This window comes from Protopterus annectens, chromosome 6.part0 (assembly GCF_019279795.1).
Source record: "Protopterus annectens isolate FY-2018-M chromosome 6.part0, PAN1.0, whole genome shotgun sequence".
In the NCBI taxonomy this organism is placed as follows: Eukaryota; Metazoa; Chordata; order Ceratodontiformes; family Protopteridae; genus Protopterus; species Protopterus annectens.
In genome coordinates this window covers 1,096,769,080-1,096,795,134 of record NC_056737.1, presented here as the reverse complement: position 1 = coordinate 1,096,795,134, position 26,055 = coordinate 1,096,769,080, and the positions used below count along the sequence as shown (strand labels likewise).

Genomic DNA, 26,055 nt, shown 5'->3' with positions numbered 1-26,055 from the left:
AGGGATAGGTAACGTGGAAAGGAACGAGTGGTCACTGAAGCCTCACCCACATCTTGGGGGGGGGGGTGTTGTGTCATCTCACTGTATTTTCACACCCACAGGGATGAGACTAACAGAACCGCATTGCACTGGTGCACTTGTTAGCCAGGAGTTCATGTATATGACCACACATGCACAAAACAGTAACACACATTCTGCAGAAGACCACAACTTCTACACTCTGTGAAGTCAAAGGCCATGCCATTAAAAACTCAAAGCACAGTTGTGTTAAGACTTACTGTGCCAATAGATGTCTTGCTGATCACTGCTGCAGTACTCCAAACTATGGAATTAACTTGCCAAATAAGATTTGCCAGGGTACCAAAGCCAAAACCTCCCATACAGTCATACGTTTGACTTATGACCCAGTTCCATAGGTGTGAGGGTCCCATACAGCCATAAGTTTGACTTACGACCTAAGCCCATGGGTGTGAGGGTACAGAAGTGGATGAAAAAGGGTAAAACCTCAAACTATCTGTAAGCCAAGAAGCTTCTAGATACATAAGAATAAAGTAACTGGCCATCTGAGCATGAGGTGAGGCACTTGGTCCATGAAAACAGCTAAGCAAAGACAGAAAGGGGGGTGGGTTGGAAAGAAATATTGCAGCAGTGATCAGTAGGACATTTACTGTTATGGGAAGTTCTTACACAACTGTACCATTTCCTTCCTTAGATCACGGTTGCAGAATTCCAAACGTCTGAGTGATTCCCAAAGCTTAAGTAGTATAAAGAGTGACTGAATGAGATGCAGGACAGCTGTCAATCAGTCCAGACAGGACTGACCAGGTGACGACAGCTCTGGATTTAGAAAAAGCATCTATCCTGTAATGTTTGGTAAAAGTATGTACTGGAAATAACTGCTTCTGAGATAGCACTAGAGTCAACCCCCCTTGTAGAAAGCTCCAGATGAGAGCACTGCTCTGCTGTGGTAGAATGTGCTTTCACTGGTGAATGTAGAGATTTGCCATGGTGAGTATAACAAAAGTTGATGGAAAATAAGGAAGGGAGACAATGCCATTAGGGCCTGGAGTTTGAGATTCATCTAGCGGAGGTAAGGTCTACTAGTAGTACGGTTTTCCAAGTACAGAATTTGAGAGATGAAAATGATGGTTAAAAGGAAGGGGGGTAAGTTTTCAAAGGACAAAGTTAAGGTCCCAAGAAGATGGAATAGCTTTTCTAGCTGGTTTTAGGTGGACACCTTTCAGAAACTGTTTTACCTCTAGCCTAGACAGAAGAAGAGAGTCACAAGGTAAGCAAGCAGAAACAGCTAAGTGCTGTGCTTTTATTTAAGAATTTACAAGGCCAGCTTTTAATAGCTCACACATATAAGATAGGGCAATGGGGACATCCATTTCTACAGGGTCATCTCCATGAGCATGACACCAAATTGAAAATAATTTCCATTTAGAAATGTAAGACTTCTGGGTAGTAGGTTTCCTTGCCTCTTGGGGAACCTGTAGCACATCCTTAGAAAATTGGTGTCTGAAAGGGATCAGAATTCTATTGTCTATAATGTCAGGTTGAGAGATTACAAGATTGGGAGAAGTGACGCCTTGTGTTGTAAGTCTACTGTGTGAGGTAACTTGTGGAGATGACCCATGGTTGGGAGACAGAGATGGGAAGAACTAATGCTGCCTTGGCCAAAAGAGAGTCATCAGTAAAGATCGCTGGTTTGTCTCTCTGCATCTTCAGTAAACTTTTAAGTGAAGTGGAAGCAAAGAGAAGGCATAGAGGAACCTCCCTTTCCAATGAAAAGACATGGCATTCACTCTCCATGCTTGAGGACAAGGAGTCCTGTCACAAAAGAGATGAAGTTGTTTGTTGTGGATGGAGATAAATAAGTATATCTGCAGGATACCCCATTTGTGGACTATGTCTAGGAAGATCTCCCTGCTCAGCATCCATTCATGAGAGTCTTCAACTGATCCGCTTAGAAAATCTGCCAAGACATTGTACTGTAAGGGGATGTAAACAGCTTGGAAACATTAGTTTTCTTTTGTGGCCTGATCCACATCATAACAGCAAACCTGCATAGTTGATAAGATCTGGTACCCCCCCAACCCCCCCCTCCCGGTTATGTACCACAAGACTGAGGCCCAAGAGTGGGAGATCATCTGCAGGGCCAAAATTAATGCCTGCATCTCCTTCAGGTTGATATACTTTGACCTTAGATTCAGTGGCCATTTGCTCTGAACTCTCGGGGATGCTGTCCCTCCTTCAGGTTGATGTACTTTGACCTTAGATTCAGTGGCCATTTCCTGTCCATACCCTCATTGTAATGTCCAAAGCTTTTGGTGCAACTCCTGTTGCAGTAGCTGGGGTTTGAATGGCAGGTCTGGGCTGATGTTTACGTGTGATAACCATGATACCCATCATTGAATTTCTTCAGTGGGATAACAGGAATCTGTGTGTCCAGAGGATGTAAATGCTGGGATTAGATGGATTCCGGTTACCAGTGGATCTTTCCCATATGGAATCTGGCAAAGGGAACTATGGTTATGGTTGCAGTCACAAATTCCTGTGTTTTTAGGATTTCTTTTGCCATGGGTAGAAGAGATTGGATGCATTTGCAGAGACACTGCATCTTCTGTGGAGGTCAGAAGTTTGGTGTCTATTTTGCAATCCAGGTCTTGGGTGGGTTCCAGTGTGGATTAATTGAAGATGATTGTGAAACCCCAGATTTTGAAGGAGGGGCATGGTGAAGATGAAAGCATGATGAACAAACCAAAAACCTCAGAAACTTCCCAAAAGTATGGTGGGCTGGAACATTGAGGCAAGCGTCTTACATATCCACGAAAACCAGAAAGGCTTGCAAAAGTATGAAGGGAAAAAGAGTGTGCAGAGACATCATCTTGAACAAGGGGACCTTGAAGAAAGTTTTGAGAATGGACAGATCCAGTACAGGTCCTTCAGTCTCCTTTTCTTAAAGAAGGAAAGTCTTAAACAGAACCCTTTTCCTACATACTGTTTTGGCACAGGTTCTGTTATGCCTTGATCAAGTAAGGCTTGACTGATGGGGAAAGAAACTTCACTTGACTGGGAGGTGGTGAAGGGATGCCTTGAATGGAGAAACTTCCTTTAAACTCATTCTGTAACCATGCTGAATAATGGAAAAGACCCATTTGTCTGTGGTAAAGACCTGACAATTTCCCACAGATGAGGCGAGTCTTTTGGACAGGAGGAGTTAAGAACTGAGAGATGAAGAAGAGACAAAAGTGTAGTCAAGTTGACTTGTCTGGGTAGGAAGGCCTCCCAGACTCCAAGACCCCCTTTGTTTAGTCTTGAAATCTTTTCCTAGGCATTTTTTGGCCTTATGAAGGGGCCTAGACATACTGTGAGAAAAGCAAGTTTGGTAGTTAGGTATCTAGGAACCGAAGTAAGAAAACATTGTCTGCAAAATGTTTTACTTAAAATTTTCCAAAATAGACAGAAAATATTTAGTCATTTGAGTCTAATTGCTCAGGGCTTTGAAAGATAGCGTGGAAGAGGTATACACCTTCTTTCCTAGTCTATTCATTTCTCTGCTATCTTTATTTGACAGAAGGACATTTGCACAGATAAGAGTTTAAAAGTGAAAGGCTTGTCCATAGCTTTTTTTTTTTTTAAACAGAACCTTTAAATGACCAGGCATTTTGTAAAATCTATCAGGTCTTTTAGGGGCTGGTGGCTCAAAGTCAGGAGCTGAGGAAGTAGATGCAAAGGCATCAAGAAACACCTCTGGGACAGGAAGAAGTGGGGCAGGATTTGGGATTCCTACCCCCAAAAGATTATATCATCTTTTTTTGCACATCTGAAATCTGTTTGGATTCCCATTCAAAATGTTTCATCATGTTAGAAATGGTTTCCCCAAATGAAGCTTCTTTAACAGAGGAATCCAGGAAAAGGCAGACTATCATCACAGGCCAGTTAGCCTGGAGAGTGGACATGAGAAGAGTATACCAAAGAGTTAATCAGAATCTCACTGTCCCTCATCATCCTCACAGGATGATTCTAAACGTTTCATTTGTGAGGTAGCAAGAGTAGGACCACAGCACGTAAAAGATGGTGGCAAAAGTACCATCCAGGATTTAAAGAATCCTGGGAGAAATCCAAAGATTCCTTTTCCTTGACCATTTGAAGAGAGGAAACATTCTGGTTTTCTGTTTTTTTCTTCTTAGGTGTGACGTCTGCTTTCACAACACACGATGGTTATGACCCCTGACATACCCAAATAACAGACCTTGGTATTTGCTAACTAAATATACAGAATACCTTTGAGTCCTTCAGAAATGATTATACAGGGTGCCCCCTCCTCACCAGTGTTGGCAGAATCAGTTGTTTTGGTTACGCATACCTCAGATGTCATACTGGCCTCTGGCAGGGTCACAGTAGCAGGCATCTGAGAAGGTGTCAGGCATACTGCAGGTCTTGAGACCTCAGTGGATATGTCTGAGTCTGACTGAGCAGACAAAATGTTAGGCTTAGGTCCAAAGAATTCTTTGGGGTAGGTAGAACATTAAGGGTGGAAGGATCCACCATCTTAGCTTAGGTGAGGCACTTAAAATGCTGGGTTTTCAAGTATGTGTCGAGGGAAGAAAGTCGCAACGTAAGGTTTTAGGTATGAAGGATTGGCAAACAGTGCAATTTTATAATCAAATTCTGCACCCAAACAGAACAGGCACAGAGCTCACAGGTAAGTACTAGGCTATTGGCCCTAGGGCCTATATAAGCCTAGCCAAACAGTACCCTGGCTTTTACCACCCAAGAAAATTATTTTCCTGTGCCCCTATCAAGCACAGCCACAGAAGTGATCCCCAGGGTGAATTTCCTATTTCCCATCCAATCATCAAGATTTTTCTTAAAGAGTGCTAATGAAGAACTTTGCTTGATATAGATAGATAGTTTGTTCCAGAGTATGGGAAGTCTCTGGGACAGGAATCTATCCCTCCAGCATGTTCTGTTTATTGTGGTGACAAGGTTTAGGTCCCTAGAGCATGTAGCTCGGAGGGACTGGGATTTTTGTCTTTAAGTGGAGCATGTCCAACAGCTATGGGTTTGACATAGCTTTGTATGTTAGGCAGAGACCACCTCTGAGTAGGCGATATGCGATGGAGTAAAGCTGGAGTTTTTTGAGACGGTCTGCGTAGGGCATCTGTTTGAGGCCAGCAATCCTCGTTGCGAGGTATTTCTGTGGCCTTTCCAATTGTTGTAGATTTCTTGTAAGGTACATACCAAAAGGAGCGCTGTACTCTATAATGGGTCTAATGAGTGATGAGTAGAGGGGTACAATTACCTCTTTTTTCCTGGATGAGAAACCTTTTGAGATGAGGTGTGCCACATAGAAGGATTTCCTGACTACTGTGGCGATGTGATTAACAAAGGAGAGACTACTGTCCACCTGTGTCCCAAGGTTTCATCACACTTTCAGTGTTAAGTAGACTACGGCCTATGTGGTAGTTCATGGGTACAGAGTTTTTACCAAAAGGGATGACAATGCACTTTTTGGCATTGAGCTTGAGTCCGTGGCTTTGACACCAGGCATCTGTCTCAGTGAGGCCCTTTTGCAGGATGTCCACATCATTAGGAGTTTTGATTATGGCTCCTAGTTTGCAGTCATCTGTGAACTTTGTTAACCAAAGCCTTCTGTGTTAGCCTGTAGTTCAGAGAAGTAGATACCAAACAGGAGAGGACCCAGGACTGAACCCTGTGGTACTCCACTTGTCACTGGTCTGAAGTTGGATTTAGAGTCTGCTACTTTCACAGTGTGGATTCTGTCAGTGAGCCAGTTGGCAACCCATCTTGTGACATAGGGATTTATACCTAGTTTAGTGAGTTTATCTATAATTCCAAAGTGGGGGATGGTGTCAAAAGCCCTGGCGAGATATAGATAGGCTGTGTGAACCACCTTACCGTCATCTACGGCTTTGGTGACCACTTCAAAGAAGTCTAACAGGTTTAGGAGACATGATCTGCCTTTTACAAACCCGAACTGGGTAGGGTCCAGAGTTTGGAATTACCAATGTCATTGTTTATAAGTTCCATGATAATACGTTCCATAGCCTTGCAGACCAGGCTCGTCAAGCTAATGGAGTGGTAGTTCCTGGGGTCCAGGGTGGCTCCCCCTTTGTGGAGTGGGATAACTGAGTTGGGCTCAGGGAGGACCTCTCCCAGTTCATGGAGATTAAAAAGACCTGCAACTGTGAGGTGCCAAAAGGTGGTATCAGAGAATCTGCTGATGAGGCTAAGAGGAGTCAGTCTTACACATGGGGGAAAATAATAAGTCCCTTGCTCAGCGCACAATGCTTTGAAAGTGGTGCCTTCTCACAACAGTTTGAGGGACATTCCTGTGAGGACCCCAACAATGATGGCAGAAGACACTGGTTGCATGAAAGGCATACCCAGTACTAATGGATTTACTACACATCAGCAAGTCAAACAGCATCAAAAATACTCAGTCTAGGGATCTAAACCTCTTCTGCAACATCAACAGAGCAGTTTGGAGAGAGGGGTTTATCTCGCAGAGTTACTGCTGGTCTAGAAGGGACTCCCCATCCACTTAAAACAAAATTCATCCCTGTTCATAACCAAACATAATTTAGATCTATGGATGAGAAACAGAAAATATACCCCAAGACTGCCCCCTGTATGGACAGAGGCAGCTCCTAAATGTTTTATCTCATGCATGAGTTCACTGAAATTATCTATGGTATGACCCCAGTTACTCTCACTAGGAGTAATATACAATTAATGACCATGGGATAGGGTACAGCCAATGTAACAGCAAACAGGGTCACTTACTTTGAGCACAAAAAGGGAAAATGGCTGCACTTATAATGACCCATAAAGGCAGCTGGCCTAATACTTGCCTACGAACGTATGATCAGCCACACCACCCAGGCACTCTGTGGCAGGAAGTGTCATAACCAGTTTGGACAGTCATCTGGAACTTTACATATTGGTTACATTTGCAGAAGTCAGTGAAGCTTAAAATAGGACTAAAGTCTCCTAAAAGTTCAGGAGTAAAACTCCGAGCCACATTCCAAGGAAAGACTGCAAACTCTGGCAGCTTTGAGGAGTAACGTCTTGACCTGTCAAAAACACTCTGCAAAGAAAGGTTGGTCTTTGAGTGAAACCCTTCTAGGAAATGATTAAAGAATTCTAATACTTGGCTGTGACCACTTTAAGAACTCACACCATTCGCAATGGCTCTCAGCTGCTGCAAACTCAGAGACTGGATCAGGTTAAGTGCTCTTCTGGGAGCCCTGTCCAGAACAACTGATGAAGGCATGACTGCCTAACATGTAGCACCCTTCTCAATATACAACAGAAGCTTACTTCTACTTAGAAAATAGCTTGGAATAAAAGGCAGGAGCTAGTCATGAGATGACACACACACACACACACACACACACACACACACACTCTTCTGTAGAATCAACAAGTCTAGAAAGTCCTGGCTAAACACACCTACTTCTACAAAGAGTGTCCAGGATAGCCAGTTTGAGCTCATTTTTTAAAAACAGTCTCATCCGCTACATTTTCTGCAGGCATTTAACATACTTTATTGCTCCAGAGTAGTGTAAGGCACAGACAGAAATTACAGCAGGCTATATGTAAGCCCATTGAAGAAGTTGGGGAAATGGTCCGAGTCAGCTGTCCCCTAACCACAGAACCATGAAGGGCTGAAAGCTCCTCTAATGACTGATCCACTGGGGAGGGAAATAACAAACAGTTGAGATAGTTTAAGGGTCTATGCCCTGCTGTGGCAGTGGAAAACACCCTGTTGTCCACTACCTTAGACTCATCCATCAGTAAGGTTCTGTGGTCTCTGAAATCTACACTGGAATGCATCATCATAAAGAAGCCAACTCTAGGATGTTCAGTAAGGATTTCACAACAGTTTGTTTAGGGCTTATTGAAGGCATCCATCTTTCTTTTGAACAGACTGAGTGGTTTGTGGATACTTACGGAGTGACTTACAGATGGTTCTGTGGTCGTTAACATGAGCAAAAGAGTGGCTTGAAAACAGGACACAGAGGGAAGTAAACAGAGCCCATTCTAATGTAAGGCTGGTTACTAGGGAAGAACCAAAGGAGGTCAGTACTGGGAGTGGCCTTCTCCAACAAACACCACAAGTGAAGCTGCAGAATGTCTGCAAGAGAAAGCATGTCCTTCAGCTAATAAAATATAGACCTGTAACAGGGGTGGTACACAGGAAGGCACTCCATGCTGTCACCTGAAATTATCACACCTGTGTGGCTCTGAAATACAAAATAAAGGGCATGTTTATAGATGGAGTAGTTTTGATCTGCTCTCAAATCTCTGACTTCAAATTATGAATAAAATGCAGTGGGATACATTTTTGGTGACCAACACTTCAAGTAATGGTATGTGGAACTACTAAGGAACACAAATCGTGCAAGTCACTTAAGGATACACTGGACCCACTTTGATAAGACTCTGCCAGAAACTGAGAATTCTGTCAGATGTACTGCAAAAACTGAACCTGAAACAGCAGAACAAAGATAGTACCTAATGAGACTTTCCAAAATTGCTTTTTTTGGGTTCCCTCAAACTGATAACATTCAAGGTAGAGAAGTATTGATCTGACTCAAAATACTCGTGTTGTGTTTTACAGAAAAGATTCTACTGCTGACACAACATCATAAAATAAGTGCCACTTAAAGGAAAACACAGAGATTATTACCAAAGTTCAGCTCCGTTTTTCCTTGGCACATAATCATCTGCACAACACAGAGAAACTCCCTTGTGACAGGCATTATCTAATATTTTATTTCTACTTGCTCTATTTCACTTGTTCATTTCTCCCATTAACCTACTTAATCTAGTTCAGGGCCACTGGGAAGCTAAAGCCTACCGAGGACAGTTGCTTTACCTTTGAGTACAGCAGACATTATGTATCGATGAATTTAAAGCAGGCAGGACCAATGAGGCGAAACTCACTGCATTGTTTAATACAAAGGCAGTGCTAAGCACTGACATGGATGAATTCTCATTAAAGAAAAAAGCAACGTGCATTTCAAAACCTAAACTATGTCACCACAGGGTTTTAAATGTAGATTTGAACTGAGCAAATCTGAGTTGAAGGATGTTAGGTGAACAAAAAACTATTTAATGATCTAACTGGATGATTTCATTAATTTGGTGGAGTCTAATTTACTAATTACTCACAGCATATACAATGGCATTGAAAATAGGTCCTGTAGGTTCGAGAAGGCATTCGCTGATGATGCCTAGGGTTGCTGACTGATCATATCAAAGTCAAAATAAACTTTACTGCCATTCAGATTAACAAATACAATGCATCACTGGATGAAATTTCGTTGCTTCAGGCATGTGTGCATTGAAAACAGTTTTCATAAGAGGGTGAAGAAAGCATATAATGGAAGAAATTCTAGACAGTACAGATATAAATACACACACAGATAACTTACCCACCACCATTTTAAGATAGGACAGCATCATAGCATAACTCTCAGTTCCCATATTTGTGCAAGTAATCGTTTAGTTCAGATGAATAAATTCCAGCACCTGTTGCTGCAACTTTTTTCCTTGTATTTTTAATACTCAGTGCTGCTCACTCTATTAAAATGACCCTGATATACACACACACACACTTCTGCCATGTAACAGCCCACGCTGATACCTGCAATGTAATGGAGCAGATATCTCGTCTACTGTAAGGATGTTAACGCTGAAGGGGCACTGTAATACAGTATGAACATATGCAGCAAGATGCTGCTAAATGTTTCTTGCTCTACAGTATTGTATTGCAGAAATAAATGAAGTAGGAGATGAACATCATGGGAGAGAATTTCATGCAAGTCACAGAAGCAGTAGAAGGGAAGGGTGGAGAGTCAGGGGTGGAAAAATGCAGCTGCACAGCCACAGTTAAAGCAGGGGTGGGGGACAGACACTGCAGAGAACTAGCTTCCAGTTCACAACTTCCACTGGCATAATGGTTAAGTTGTTTACCTTATAGACACAAGGTACAGGGTTTGATTCTCATCTGGGGTAATTGGCTAGGCTTAAAATGGCCCACAAGGGCAGTTAGCCTAGTACAAACCTATGAACTACAGGCCATATCACAAGAAACAAAAAAACAAATTATGCATGTGTTATCACACCCAGGTTATACAGGATAATGTATGGGCTGAACAACACTATATTAGACATCACCATACCCACACAGGATGGTAGGCCGGGCACAGGCATCATGTGCAGTCAGCATGAATACTATCTTGAGTCACTCCGAAACAGAAGCCACTGGCCTAGAGGGACTAACCTGATCAACAACGCATGCATAAATAAATAAATAAATACATACATAAATATCACTTGCGCAGGTGAAGGCACAGTGACACGTGGCTGAAAACTATACTATGGGGTAGGTCACAGGAGTTGAAGGCAATAGCCATATACTCTGGGAAGTTGTGGAGAGCAAGGTGATCACATCCTTCCAGTGGTAAGGCCATACATCTACAAAGTGATCATTGCCTGTGTCCACTGTGTTGCCTTGTGATAATGGTGCTCGATCTGGTCTACAGGACCATCCATGCATGCCCTGCTGGGGTATCCCATTTTTTGAAACAGAGGGGTTTCATGGACCATGTCCTGAAAGGTGCCCACACTAGGGTATGTGGAAGGACTTGTGCCCCACAGGTGGCTCTTACTCTGTGTCACCAACAGTCTGTGCAGTCAGACTTGAGATGGCCTGTGCCTCACCACCCCAGTCTGGACCCTTACCTGGGCCTGAACTGAATAACCTGTTGAGGCCCACCAGAAGTCAGTTGCAATGTGGTTAATGGATGCACCTTTGGGGGCAACGCTAGACACCAGTGGCTTCATCAGCACTGTGCATTCCATCTACCTATACTATAAGTCACTGTGCATTTATTATACTTCCTTGTCCAAGCCACAGAGCATGCTTACCGTCTCTAGAATGCTATGTCTTGCAGCTGTCTGTACCTGGATCATGGACCTGCACATTCACAGGCTAATTACAGAGAGTCCCAGCCATATCAGGATATTCCTTGCTGCACTGTGGCACAGTACTCCCCACATGGCCAAATAAGAGAAGGTGCATATGCTACATGCTGTGCTGGTTGGGAACACAGGTGGAGTCGAACTTGTAATCGAAAAACCAAAGCGAGCAGGAAATACGTGACAAAAGACAATTTAATGTTGTTAGCGCTTTTGGAAATAGACTGTGCTTTTCCTTCTTCAGACATAGAACACTCACATTCAAATGTTTTTAAAGAAAAAATCTAGTGTCAGTTAATTAATTACATGAAGTACAAATCAAGATTTAAAGTGAAAGACCCTATTACTCAAATACTTCCAAAAAGTTACAACCAAAAACAGTTGCATAAAATCTAGCTGAGCAACCCTTAGTTTGCAGAAATTCATAACAGCCTACATACATACGTCTTAAATACAAGTCTAAAATAACAATCAATTTATAATTAATGTGATTATTGCTAAAATAGCCAAAAAATCTAAAACAATTATTTAAAAACAAAAATATATAACAATAACAAAGGGAAACTATCAATAAGTATAATTTCACCTTTCGAAATTCATCTTTTTAAAGACAAAAGCTTTAAAAAACATTTTATCGAAACTGTTTCATTCAAACCTGGGGGCAAATAAGCAGCAGTGGTGATTTGCCATCTTAATTCTTCAATTTCCAAATTGATTTGCCAAGGGCCACCTCTCACATCTGTGCTTATGTGCTTTAATACTGAAAACTTAAAGGAGTGGTCTGGGAAATCAACAATATGCCTAGCCAATGCGTTGGTTGTGTCCCTCTTACTTACAGCATACAGATGTTCATAAATGCATTGCCTTAGCTTCCTTTCGGTCTTGCCGATATAGAAAGCTTTACAAACTTGGCAACAAGCTCAATACACCACTCCCTTTGTCTCACATGAGAATTTACCCTGGGTTTTGTAAAAACTATCCCTAATCTTAAATTGGTAATTCAAGTTTAAGTGTTTACATTGATGACACCTTCCACACTTAAACATACCCTTGTTTTTATTTGGGGGTGGGTTGGTGAAGTATTGCAACAACATTTTTAAATTTTGCCCTCGTCTAAAGGTAATTTTTGGTTTGTTGCCAAGGGCTTTATATAGAGACATATCCTCTATAAGGAGAGTCCAGTTCTTGTATAGGGTCTCCCTAATAAAAGAGTGGTCCAAATTATATGTACATAAAAAACTTGTAGTGTGACAGTTGGTGTTACTAGATAGAGAATCCTGTACCTCCCCAACAGGAATATCAAACTCTTCCAAACCCCCAGTACCTAATAATGGCTTAAAGCAGCCAGTATGCCGTTTAGTGGTTACCTCTATGGAAATGTTAGAGACTAAACTCAGCGGGTAACCCCTCCTAAGAAACATTCTTTCAAGCAGACCACATTCTTCAATGAAATCAGACTCATCTGAAATCATTCTGGCTGCCCTCACCATCTGCCCCTTAACCACCGCTCTCTTTTGGTGGTAGGGGTGACAACTGGAGAAATGGAGGAAGGAGTTAGAATACGTGGGCTTCCTGTAGATTGTGCTTTTAAATCTACTTCTGACCACATCCTTATGAATACGAATGTCAAGAAAGTTAATGGTTTTGTTTTCCAAATTAAAGGTAAACTCAAAAAGTTGGTTGAAGCAGTGATTACTTTAATAAAATCTTGCACTGTTTTGCTGGGGCCTTTCCATAAAATGAACATGTCATCTTGGTATCTTGTATACCAAGCGACATTGTTCTTAAACATAGTATTTTGGAAAAGCATGGTGGTCTCCCAATGTGCCATTATACAATTGGCAAAGCTACCACCACAGGGAGACCCCATGGCTACCCCTGATTTTTGGAGGAAAAAATCCCCTTCAAGCCACATAAAGTTGTTAAACAAAACTAACTCCAACAAAGTAGCTACGACATAAATTATGTTATCAATTTTCCTTGCATGTAAGAAATCTCTAATCCACTCTATCCCCAATTCTTGGGGAATCACGGTGTACAAGTCCCTTACATCAACTGTCAGTAATTTATAATCCTGTTTAAAAGGGATGCTACTAAGTTCCATTAGGAAACTCCAAGAGTCTTTACATATTTGGTGCTCATTCTCTACTAAAGGCCTTAAAATACTGTCTACATACTTGGCACACCCATAGGTAATTGACCCACGTCCATCAACAATGGGTCTAAAAGGGGGGGGTCAACAAGTCGCTTATGAATCTTAGGGATGCCAAATAAAGATGCCAGCCTAGGGGCTGGCATAGTTATAAAGTTAAACAAATCTAAATCAATTACTTTTTCAATGAAAAGTTTGTCTAAAGTGGCCCTAATCTTACTATAGGCCATATTAACTTCATTAAGACTAACTTGTTGGTAAATTGAATTATTTAGATATTCAGCCATACAAGAAATATAGGTACTGTGATTCATACAAACTAAACCACCTCCTTTATCTGGCTTCATCATTCTAATTTTACAGTCATTCAGCAATCTAATAAAGTCACGTTCTTTTTCACTGATGTTATAAAAACCTTTCTTGGCTTTTGAACCGGTATCAAGAAAAGACCTAAAATCTAATTCGCACATTTTCTCAAATGCCAAAATATTAGGATGAAGAGGTGGATTAAAAATGCTAGAGACTCGCAGTGAGTTAGAAAAAAAGGAAGATGAACCCATAGTGGCATTTAGATTAATCTTGCGTACAAAAAGTTTAAGGTCCACTATTGTGTTAACTAAATTCATTCCAGAGTCAGGAACAAAAGACAAGCCCAATGCAAAAAAATCAGTAATATCCTGAGGGAAAGTTAAATCAGAATAATTATAAATATGAAAGTCACCAGCAGAGTTAGATAGAATTTGAGGGTTTAAAACCCCATTTCCAACTATCTCCTGCGCTGGTTCCTTCGTTTCCGCGTGCGCCCTTGCTGGTTGGGTGGTCTCGGATTGTTCTGACCGTTGGCCTGGTGTAATGGAAAACCCTGTTGTGAACTTGCTGTAGATTGATTGTTGTTATTACTGTTGTTATTACTGTTATTGTTGTTGTTATTACTCTTATTGCCAACTGTCCAGTTGTTGGGAAAAGATTGGTTGTTACCATTGTTTCTAATCCTTTCACTTCTTCTTGGCAAATTGTCTTCTCTATAAATGTCAAGATCACATTCACCAAGGTCACCCTCTTCACTATTAACAGCATTTTCATTAGAAACGCTCTGAAAGCTGTTACCCAAAACTGGTGGGGATGGGGGATAGGCAGTCCCAGAAGAGTACTGCTGAACGTCTCTTGCAATTTTCTTTTTCTTAGCACAAGCCAACTTAGTAATAGTGGCCTCAATACTGTTGAAAATCCTCGTATATTCGTATTTGTAACGAGGAAAATCAACACTCAATGTTATGTCGTGTTCTAATGTTCCTAGTTCACTTTTAAAAACCAAAACTTGAGATTTATAATGTTTAACCAGTATTTTTATAAACTCAAAGCCTTGCTTGTTAAACAGCTCCAAAAGTTCAAAATGAAACTCGGACTGGTTAACCAACCCGACAGGGTACTTCCACTGCCTGAGCCCTTTAGGTATAATTTCTTTGCTCAAGCATTCCTCCAAATATGAAATTTCTAGCTGCAGTTTGGAGTCCTTGTGGGACTGTCTATCAAGCTACAGTGAGGCCATGTGCTAAGCCAGTAATTTTACTTGGGTTTATTTAATGGTAACTGTGTGGCCTACTCCCCCTGAAGTTTTACAGAAAGTGCTACTGTGCCATCAAACCATACCACTTGCATGTCACCATCATCCTTAGCCACAGGTACCCTGTTAGCATCAATTGTATAATGTTCTGTTGTCTTGGACCCCCCCCCCCCCAGCAGTGGAATGTGCGAAAGCATAAACACAATTACCACTGCACACATACATGGCCCCATATCCTCCTTTGGCATGCATTACAGTACATATGGAAACATGGGACATTTGCAGACCAGAGGTGTCAGAAGGACACAGATTTACATGGGTGGGTCATGGTCAGTCCTTCTCTTCAGTCATGCAATGGTGTATGCTACAATTAACTATAATTAACTATAATTAACATTACTATCCTGGTGCTTTCCCTACTGACACACTGGAGCTGAAGTCAGGCCTGTTCCAACATCAAAATCCACCCACGTATGAGGAGCCAGAATCACAGCCAGGTATGAGGGGACAACCCCCACATGGTGAGTGACATCAAAAGCCCCTCAATCTCTGTTCGCCACTTCACTGTTGATGGTCCACCCACTGTGGTGGACTTGTCTGCCACAAGGTGCTACGCCTTTTACTCTGCACAGAGTACCATATCTGTACCCCAACATTAAACCTAATGTAGAGAGCTATTATGGCTGCCCATATCATTCACATCCTGCACCAGTCCCTGTACTGCCCATCTATGGCAACTTTGCCCATGAAGCACATGCCATGTATGCAGAGGGTCTGCAATAGCAGTTCATTGTCCAACCTAGTGAACTCTTCTAGATGTTGCCTACCACTGGTGGCCAGGCCAGTACCTCTACATCTGAGGGCAAAAAATTTCAGTCAGTGAATGTATATGTTACAATGTGTTATGCATATGACTATGGCATCACCCTCCTCTTTAATGATCCTGGGTAATAGATGCACTGAAACCATGTGTCCCTTGTGGTATGTAAGCCCCACTGTATCCTATATGCACAGCTGTATCCCAGAAATGTGCATGCGCACGTGCGCGCACACACACACACACACACACACACACACACACACACACACACACACACACACACACACACACACACACACACACACACAGCCACACAGGACTGTGCCATGCCAATGCAATGGTGACTTACTTACACACACAACAGAACATGTGACTCACTGTTCTTGACAACACCGCAGAGATTGCAATTGTGGAAGAGATACTTTGCCAGGTAGAACTCCTTCCTTAAATGTAATGCGATATGAGAAGACCTCTGTCACTCCAATTTCATTTTAGTGGTATGTCTGTAGGCAGTGTTGCTCAAAACTGCAGTAGCATTTTTATCATATCAGTAGGAGGAAGCAAACACAATAGTTGTGCTACTGACACCCTATTATGCTAATGTCTCTGAATTATTGCCTGTGTGCAATGCACTATGTCATATATATCAGCATGAAGCATACAAATCGTATTTAACATGAAGTACATGACCTGTACACTCATGCATATGGCACATGTAGCGCTGCACTACAGTATTACATTGTGTGACACATTATTCATAAACATGTTTGTCAACATAAGGTTACTACACTCTTGAAGTGGACCTGCTAAGTAACTATGGCTGGTTCTGCAAGAGGAAAAGCAGAATTCTGGACTTCTGTATGGTGTGTTACAGAGAGCAGAATTTTCTGGGTTTGTTTTTGTTTCTAGAGAGGAAGAAGAAAAGAAGAAACAAGAATGTCCTGCAAAGAGGTGGACGGAGGATTGTGTCAGGGAAGACATGTGACACTCAAGTATGAGTGTAAAAGAAGGCAGAATATTGGCATTGAATAGAGAGAGAGATGGAGACAGTTAACATGACACCCTGTCCCCATGTAGAACACAGAAAAAGAGAGATGATGATGGTGGTGATTTTTGTTTCTCTGTGGGCCAGTCTGGCAGCTAGCCATGGAAGAAGCCCACACTGACCCCCATTTTCTGGTGTGTTTCTTTCCTTTTGGGTTATTCTCTCTTACTTTTTATTCGTCCAGCTCTCCCCATCACCAAATGTCCACTGAGTGTACATATGCATCCATCTGCTGTCCACTCCGCCCTCTGTGTATAATACAGCTTGTCTGCATGTCTCTGTCTTCCACATTTCTATTTGCCCCCTCCCTCTATTCGAGTGACAGACAACCCTCAGTACCTTCACCACCTACCCCTATTTTTCTGAGAGTACAAAACAGGGCTCTATTGCAATAAAAAATAGCCTTCCTCCCCTACCCTCCATTCACACCTTATGCTTACACTTCTGGATTTACCTGCACTTACTGTTCTTATCTTTCCAATAACCCATTTCTTCCTCAGTTGTATAATAAACAGTGCTGCACTTTGCTGATCTTTCTGCTGGCTGAAGTGGTCAGTTATACTGCCATTCCTCCAGCTGAAGCTAACTGCCACAGCACTCTGTGTGATTACACTCTTGTATGGCCACTCCAACCTGCGTTAGTTCTGACATATCTTCATGACAGCAATGCATGCAGATGTAGCATTGCTCCTGCCATATCGTAGCTCTCACTGTTATTCATTCTGTTAAAACTGCAACTTAGTTGCCTTGCGCATTTTTTTTGTTTTTGTTTTGTTCAGCATGTAGCTGCTATTCCCTGCTTGTTATATTTCTAATTAGCTCTTCAGCAATTTGCGCAGCGACAACCACAGGTCCCATAAGAATCGCAGCCAAAGTCACTTGCATACATTGTTATTCCACTGCAGTTAGCTCTGTGTATAATGAAATTGAACATCAACTGTTACCCATGTGCAGCTCATAACAAACATCCACACTAAACATTTTGTAAGTAAAACATGTTGGCTTAAACTGAAATTAATACTACTTGTTTTTCCATGGTGTATTACTATTCTACAGTTTACAAGTTAACAAAATGTTACCATTCTAAAACTCTGTCTGAACACTGTTGTTCAAATCACATCAGCAAATTATGTTTTATGTTATTCCAAGATCCAGTAAAAGACTAAAACAGTATAATAATTATATGGAACAAAGACACGCACCTTCAGTGACTTCAAATAATCTATCATAACCTGAACATGACTGAGAAAAGCAAAGTGCTTAAACGGTGTAGCTAAATAAATCTGATACTTTCTACATTTTAGTAAAAACATGTCTCTCTACTATACTACTACGTACATGCACATGCCTACTATGTGTATCAGTACTTCTGTGTGCACGTATGTCTGTAGGTATAAATGCATCAGGAATGAAACAATGTAGCTAACCAGTTACTGACACGTTAATCTACTATCAAGGTCATAAAAGGCTGTGTGGTACTATTCTGAAAGGTCAGCTGCAAGCTTACTTCTGGTCAACCATACATTACCATTCAGAAAGCTCAGCTTCAGATTAATTGGGCCTCAGTAAAGTACAAAGCATCACTCAAAGTCGAGTCAACCGTTGACTCCAATACGTTTCACAGTCACCCTTGCATAGTGTCAATACACAGTGTTGCACTTTGTTGCAGAGATAACTAAACAATTAACTGTTGTCTGATGTAATAATTTCAACCTGATGCAGGCCAGCCTCCGGCGGGGTGAACATTGGCTCTAGGTGATGTCGCTGCTGATGCGACGCCCCAAACCCGTGTGCGAAATGGAAAAAATGGGTCTGATGCCAATTTGTTAAAAAAGGGCTTGTGACATACATTTACTCATTTAATTAAAGCACTTTATTTATATATTTACTTTGCCACCTGGGTAGGATGGGTGTTACAAAGACCCTTTTCTTTCATGACCTGGTCAATGTAACAGTTACAGTCTTAACTGTATAAGCTAATAAAAACGTGTCAGGTATAATCCTATAGCATTACATAAGCTAATGCAACTTTATACAGGCCAATAATTTTAACAACATTATAACCTGAGGAAAAACAAAATCCTAAACAGTTTATATTCTAATACATTTTTAGAAACACTGATGTTAAACTTAGGTATAATTAACAATGAAACTTTAAAAATATGAAGCAAATATTCTAATATTGTAGCTTTAGTTATTATTTCATTCATAATGAAAAATAAATTTTATTTTATTCTAAAACATCTTGCTCAGGTAAGAAAATATCACCTGGCTTGTACCATCCTAACTATCTTATTAAAACTTCTCATATTCCACCCTACTAACTGCTCCACTCCTAACTTCTCTTTCTCTATCATCTCCAGCAATTACACACTAATCTGCCCTGTCGCTCACACCAAACTCTTAGGGGTAGAAATAGACTGCACCATGAAGTTCGACACACATAAAACTCTGGGAACTATTAGAAACAAACAATTCCTCACAGACAACACTAGAGCAAAAACTGCACAAACACATCTCGTCTACACTCTTATATGCCTCCTCCATACTTACCAACAAGAGAAAAGCAGACATAGCTAAACTTGATGCCTGCTATAACAAAATCGCTAAGTTCGCCTCCAATAGCTCTCAGACCACACACCACTGCTTAGCCCTGAAAAAACTCAACTGGCTAGAACTTCCCAATCTGTTTATACTATACCACAAAATCCTGCATCACCCAGAAAAAAAAAACAGCACTATAAAACCTAATACAGCCTTACTCCAGTACCAAAACCTACTCTCTAATAACAAATCACTCCTTCAAGAAACAAAAGCCAACAACTCTGTTGATGTCTCCCTCTTTTCTCACTGTACAGCTAAAAACTGGAATACACTTCCCACTATTATATCAGCCCCCACACCTCTAACTCGGTTTAAAAACTCTCTAAAAACACACTTACAATCCAACTGGATCTGTAACTGTGACTCTCCTGGCTAGCCCACCCGCCTCCTGCATCTAAAAAAGAACCTCCATAGTTATAGTTACTCTACCTCCTCTGACCCTCTTACAGTATCCCCACTTCCATACACTACCCCTTACTTCCTCCTCTACTGACTTATCTCATTTCTAGCACCTCTCTTCCTCCCTACACTCATGCCTAGTTCTATTTACAGATAACTGAGGTATGGTACTCTGCTACCTAGTTTCGTTGCTAAGAAATTGTTGCTTATGCTACATTCTAAGTTTGTATAATTTCTCATACTTTCATACAAGATCTTCTTTCAAATGACTTGTTAACTAAAACTGTATTTAATACATGTATGTTAAAGGTCTTACTGGACTTGTGAAATTGTATTCTACCAATCACTTCTTTTGTATGCAGCTGTACATGTGTAATTGTAGTGTTCTCTTGTTATATGTGGGGCATTTCTCCATAAGCCTCCTCTGAAAAAAAAGCACTCGTGTCCAGTCGGACTTTCCTGGTAACCAAATTTAAAATAAATAAATAATCCTTATATTGTCTGTAATCAATACACCTTGTTTTGGTAGCTTCTATTTATTTTAAGAATACATCCTTTTCAGTGCATTACTAATGACTTGTTCATGAATGTAAATTAAAATGTATTTTTTGGGTAATTACTTTACAATTTCTGCTAACTTAGAAAATGATGTTTTTATGCTGACCTTTTCTCCAAGGCCTCTTCTGAAAACGGACTGGTAACCCAGTTGTGCAATGTAGCCAAAAAATACAAAAATAAATTAATAACGTTTGGCACAAGCAGATGTCCTTCTATATTCAGTGTTGTAGTATTCCTGAAAGAAGGGATGTCCTGGGCAGCCCGTCTCTCAGCCAGTACTGAAAATCTTGAAAAGGATCTTTTTTGCACCATATGTCCTAATTTTACTTCTTGCACAGAAAGTCAAGTAGGGCATAAAAGGGATGCACAGATGGAACTACCCAGAACTTCTTTTGCCACCAGTTTGAAAGCTGTTGTTGCCATTTGTTTTGAACATTCTGTTGCTGTTCTGACCTCTTAGAACACCAGATAAGTGCCCCAATGGGGTTATTTTTTAATTTTTATTTTATCTTTTAAAAGTTTACTTCTTGGTCTTTTTATTCACTACCTAGAGTTCATGTCATCCAAGAGGGAAAATGTCAGTGTGGGAGGCAGATTCCCCATGAGGATCATCGCAATCGGTGTCTTTTTTGTTTCGGCACTTCTCACGACCATTCCTCTTGTAGTACCTGTAAGACATTTGTGCCTAAGACACTCCAAAGCTGTTTGTCTTCCATGGCTATTTATCTTGAAAAAACAATGGCTTAGACAGTTAGCTCCAGGTACCATGACAAAATCCTTTAACACCGAGATACTCACACTTGGCAAGAAGAAATTCAAGAAGTCTCGGCTGGATTCTTTGGCTGACCTGCCGCCAGTGGACATCCCTCTAGAAGCAGGTAATAGCTCTGTAGGTCATTCTGCATTTATGTCAGATTCCCCTGGCATGACCCCGCCAGAGACCAGCATGGATCCATCTTTTCACACATCCTCTGAGGCTTTGCAGGCATCTGCTTCAGACGTTGAGGCAGGAACCGCGGTTGATTATCTTGGAGGATCCTAAAGGGATGCAGATATTGGTCAGGCAGGAAGTTCCAGGTTCTTTTCTTGAATCTTATGAAGGGTCAGAACCTCTGGTATTTGTTAGGATTGATGCTCCTTTTAAGAAACAACAAAAACTGAAGCATGACTCATCTTGTTCTATGGCTCCTTAAAGGGAATGGCAAGAGTTTACTCAGGGCTTATTCTCTGCCTTAATGGCCCTAAAGCCTCCTCAAGGGGTTTCAGTACCCACTCCTCCTTGGACCTATACCCCTTCTAAATGGTTTAGGGAACCAGATTCCTCGAATGAAGATACCCTGTGTGGTGAGGGGTCTTTGTCCTATTCTTCACAGATGCCTTTGCTCTATGGTTCTGATACAGCCTTTGGCCTATGGTTCTAACACAGCCTTTGGCCTATGGTCCTGATGTACAGGAGTCAGCTGACCCTGAGTCTCCTTTTGAGGAATTGTCCTTTGCGGGCATAATTGCTAGGATAATGGAATTCATTAAGTGGGATTCTTCTCAACCATCGGATATTCACAAAAGATATTATGAGTTGCTTCAGATGGATAGTTCCTCCTGTGTTGCCATCTTGTTAGATACTTTCACTGCTACTTCCATGTCTCCTGAATCTCAGCCTCCTGCTCCTCGCCCCTGACAGACAATCCTCCGGAACCTTATAGAACCTATTTTTATTTAAATGGCCTTCTGCTGATCCTGCTGTGTGTCACTTTCTTCTGACAAATCTTCTAAATGTTTGCCCTCTTTCAAACATTTGCTTTCTGATAAGGATAAGCAGGGCAATGGGGAGGATTGGCGAGAAAGTTTACACTGTATTTTCTTTGCCCTTTAGAACTATTAATTATCAGACCCACATGACCAGGTATGCCCTGGCATTTGTAGCTCAGGCCTGTCAAGTTATTCCTGCCCTCTCTGACTCTGATGGTAATTAACACAAAAGGCTCCCCCTTTCATGTCACTACTAAATGTGGTATCAAACTCATCTAATACTTTGACTATGGTCAACAGTGTGTCCATATCAGGCATTACCATTGTTTATGTGGGACAATATGAGTGTAGTATCTATCATATCTAATTATGTAACATTTGTGTTTGGTCTATGTTGTGTCTATGTTTATCTGTGCATTTGTAACATAAGCAATTTCCTGCAGGATCTATAAAGTTTTTTTTATTCTGATTTCTGATCATCTTTTTTAGGTTTTGCCTCTCAAGTGGCTGGCCACTCTATTAAGCGTAGCTATGATGCTGCTGATGTCACTTCTAGGGCCGTGCCTTTTGGGTCAGTCACAAGGCATTATTCTTGGCTTTGTCTCCAGTGTCTTCCTGTGGACATTAAGTCCAAGTTGTTGGATGCTCCTTTGCATAATACACATCTTTTTGGGACTGCTACTGCTGACTTGTTTAAGTCGCTTAAAAGAAAGGCAAAGCCTTGCAAGACCTTAAACACATTTTTTGTCTCTCCTATCCCTGAGGCCCAGAGGAACTATCCGTCTAGATCTGCTTTTGTTTGCAGGCAACCCTGCCAGGCTTCTAAGGACAGGATGGGCAGGATGGGTGGGGGGCATTCCTCTGATAAGGCTTCTCAAACTTCTATGGCCCAGAAGCCTCCCTTGTCTGATAAGCCTGCTTCACTTGACAATTCACCACCTCGTTCCTTTGTCTTCCACATTGACATCTCATCACTTCGAGACTCTTGGGCTCATTCTATTACCCATCGGGGTTACTTCATGGTACGGAAATCTTTCCCTTCTTTTCCTGGGATTCCTCAACCTACTCTACAGCAACTTCCTAATTTCCTGGAGGTTCTAGGGTCCCTGTTGAACCGAGGGACCACTTAACCTGTCCCCCTTCCCAAACGGGATGGGATTTTTATTCCAGGATATTCCTGGTTCCTCAAAAGGAGGGCACTTGGAGACCTATTTTGAATCTCCATCAGCTCAACACCTTTCTCGAGATTCTTCCTTTTCAGATGCTTACTCTTCAAACTCTGTTTCCTCTTTTATTACCTCAGGCTTTTCCGATGTCCTTGGATCTGAAAGATGCTTCCCTTCATGTCCCTATTCACCCTCTCTACAGGAAGTTTTTACATTTCTCTGTGTCTTCCTCTCATTTTCAGTTCTCTGCTTTGCCCTTTGGCCTCTCTACTCCCCCAAGGGTCTGCACAGAATGCCTAGCTCCTGTGATTTCCTTCTGCAGGCACCAAAGCATTCAGATTTTTCCTTATCTTCAGGCACCTTCTCCCAGTCAATTGTTGCAAGATCTGCAGTTCACCATGTCTCCTCTTCAGAGTCTGGGGTTTGCTATCAACTTTCAAAAGTCCATCTCTTGACTCCCTCTCAGGATCATGTGTACCTGGGTTGCCGGACTCAGTGCCAATGCTGGCCGTTTTTCTGCCTCCAAAGGTATTGTCGTTGACAGACTTCTTGCATTCTCTTCTTACCGACTGCTATGCCAGCTAGGGAGTTTCTTCAGGCCCTGGGATTCATGGCTTCTTCTATTACAATGCTTCCTCTTGCCAAACTGCATATGAGGAAGTGTCGATGGTACTTCAGGTCAGTTTGGCTGCAGCATCATCACCCTTTGACCTTTGGTGTACCTCTCCTTCCCTGCCTCAAGGAATTTGAGTGGTGGATTCGACAGTTCACACTCATCCCAGGCCATCCCTTTCAGCTTCCAGCCCCTTCTCAAGAGCTGTTCACAGATGCCTCAGACATGGGATGGGAGCATCTCTTGGTCACCTGAAAGTTCAGGGTCTTTGACCTCCCCCCATCAGAAATCAGACCATATCAACATCAAAGAGATGAGGGCTCTAATTCTGGCCCCTCAGGCTTTTCAACCCCATGTTCTCTCAGGGCCCCTTGAAGATGTATCCAGGCAATACTGCAGGACAGCATGTCAGGCATCAGAAGTAGCTATGAGTGATCAGTTAACTCTTCAGGCAGTATATATTCCTTCAGAGCACAATCTTGTGGCAGACTCTGTGAGCAGGTCTAAAACACAGGCTCACAAATGGATGCTTCACAGAGACATGTTTCTGGACATTGTCTATCTATGGGGTATTTCTCAGGTAGATCTTTTTGCCTCCCCTCTGAACAGGCAGCTTCCTCTCTTCTGTTCAAGACTGCCATACCATCTGGCCTGGAAAATGGGCACCTTAACCTTTCCATGGAAGGAGAGGTTTCTTTATGCTTTCCTTCCTCTACTTCCAAGAGTCCTGCAAAAGATTCAGCTATACTGCCCAAAACTCTTGACAGTGACTTCCTTTTGGCCAAGACAGCACTGGTTCCCCCCTTAATGCATCTGGCTGGGGGCAATCATCATAAGTAACCTCATTGGTTTAATCTCCTCACAGAGGACAAGAGGGTCTCTCAGTTAACTCCACTTGTCCACTCTGCATCTGTCATTGTGGATGAAAAGATTTCTTAATCCCTTTCAGACACCTCTTTTCTGAGGACATACTCAGGGCTTTACAGGAGGCAAGAAAACCCTCAATCAGAAAATCTTACAGTTCACATTGAAAAGATTTTTGGTCGGGTGCCATTCTCATAACCAGGACCCTTTTTCAGTTCGGGTCCCTCTGATCATCTCTTATTTGTGTGAGTTGCTCCAGTCTTGCTTGGCCTATTCTTCTATGAAGGCCCATTTGACAGCCAATTCTGTTCGTCTGCCCTTGACTCCTCCTGGGGTCAAACAATTTCTTAAAGGCATCCTGCATATTAGGCCTCCAAGAAAGCATATTCCTCCTCCTCCTTGGGACCTTAATTTTGTTTTGGAAAACTTGACTCAGGCTCATTTTGAGCCTGCAGCTTCTGCTTTTTTGCAACATTGTACCTGGACGACTGTTTAGTTACCGGCTCTTGCTTCTAATGAGAGGGTTTCTGAGCTCCACGCCTTCATGGCCATTCTTCCTTTTTTGTTTTTTTTTTTCCCAAAGGGACAGGGTGCCCCCTTCATACTAATCCTTCTTTTATGCCCAAGGTACTAAATAAGTTGTCCTTGACTCAGTCGTTACAACTCCCTACCTTTTTCCCTTCTCCTCAGTCCGCTAGTGAGAGGGTCCTACATACCCTGGATTTGCACAGACAGCTCAGGTACTATCTGGATAAAACTAGGGCTACTTGTAAGTTCGATCAGCTTTTTGTTTCCTTTCATTCCAGATCTTTGGGTTTGGCTCTTTCTAAGCAAACCGTTCCCTCCTGGTTATCGAAGGCAATTTCTTTTTGTTATTCTTTTCATGGCAAGTCTCTGCTTCTGTTAGAGCTCATCCTACTGGGGTTGTTGCCTCTTCTGATGCCTTCTTCAAGGGGTTGGACACCAATTACATCCTTGAAGCTGCTACTTGGTCTTTAGTGCATACCTTTACTAAACATTATAAGTTGGATGTAGTTTCTAGGGCAGAGCAGGTTTTGCTGAAACCATGTTATGTGGGTTTTTGAGGGCTCTTCTCAGCCTTCCACTTCCCATTCTGTTTCTTGAGCTTTTTTATACTCTCTTCTTTCAGGAATAGTTCAAGAGTGACATAGAAGGACATAGTAGAGTTGCATAAAATCTTATCAAAACAGTAGATGTCCTTCTCATAGGTTCATAGGTTGGTACCAGGCTATCGGCCCTAGGGCCTATACAAGCCTAGCCATAACAATTCCCTGGCTATTTCTTCCCACAATATTTACTTCCCTGGACCCCTGTCTAGCAGGGTGACTGACGTGATCCCCGAGGTGAATTTCATTTATCCTATCCAATCGTCAAGGTTCCTTTTGAAGAGGGCCAAAGAGGCACTCTGCTTGATATATATGGGCAGTCTATTCCAGAGTCTGGGAAGTCTCTGGGTCAGGTACCTATCCCTCCAGCAT

The 26,055-nt window shown here is 41.9% G+C and overlaps 1 protein-coding gene across 2 annotated transcripts in view; it reads right to left on the bottom strand.

Annotated features, from left to right (window-relative positions):
* CCDC88C (coiled-coil domain containing 88C) overlaps positions 1–26,055 on the bottom strand; it is a 1,480,266-nt gene that overhangs the window by 228,026 nt on the left and 1,226,185 nt on the right. The gene's annotated exons all lie outside the window — the stretch shown is intronic.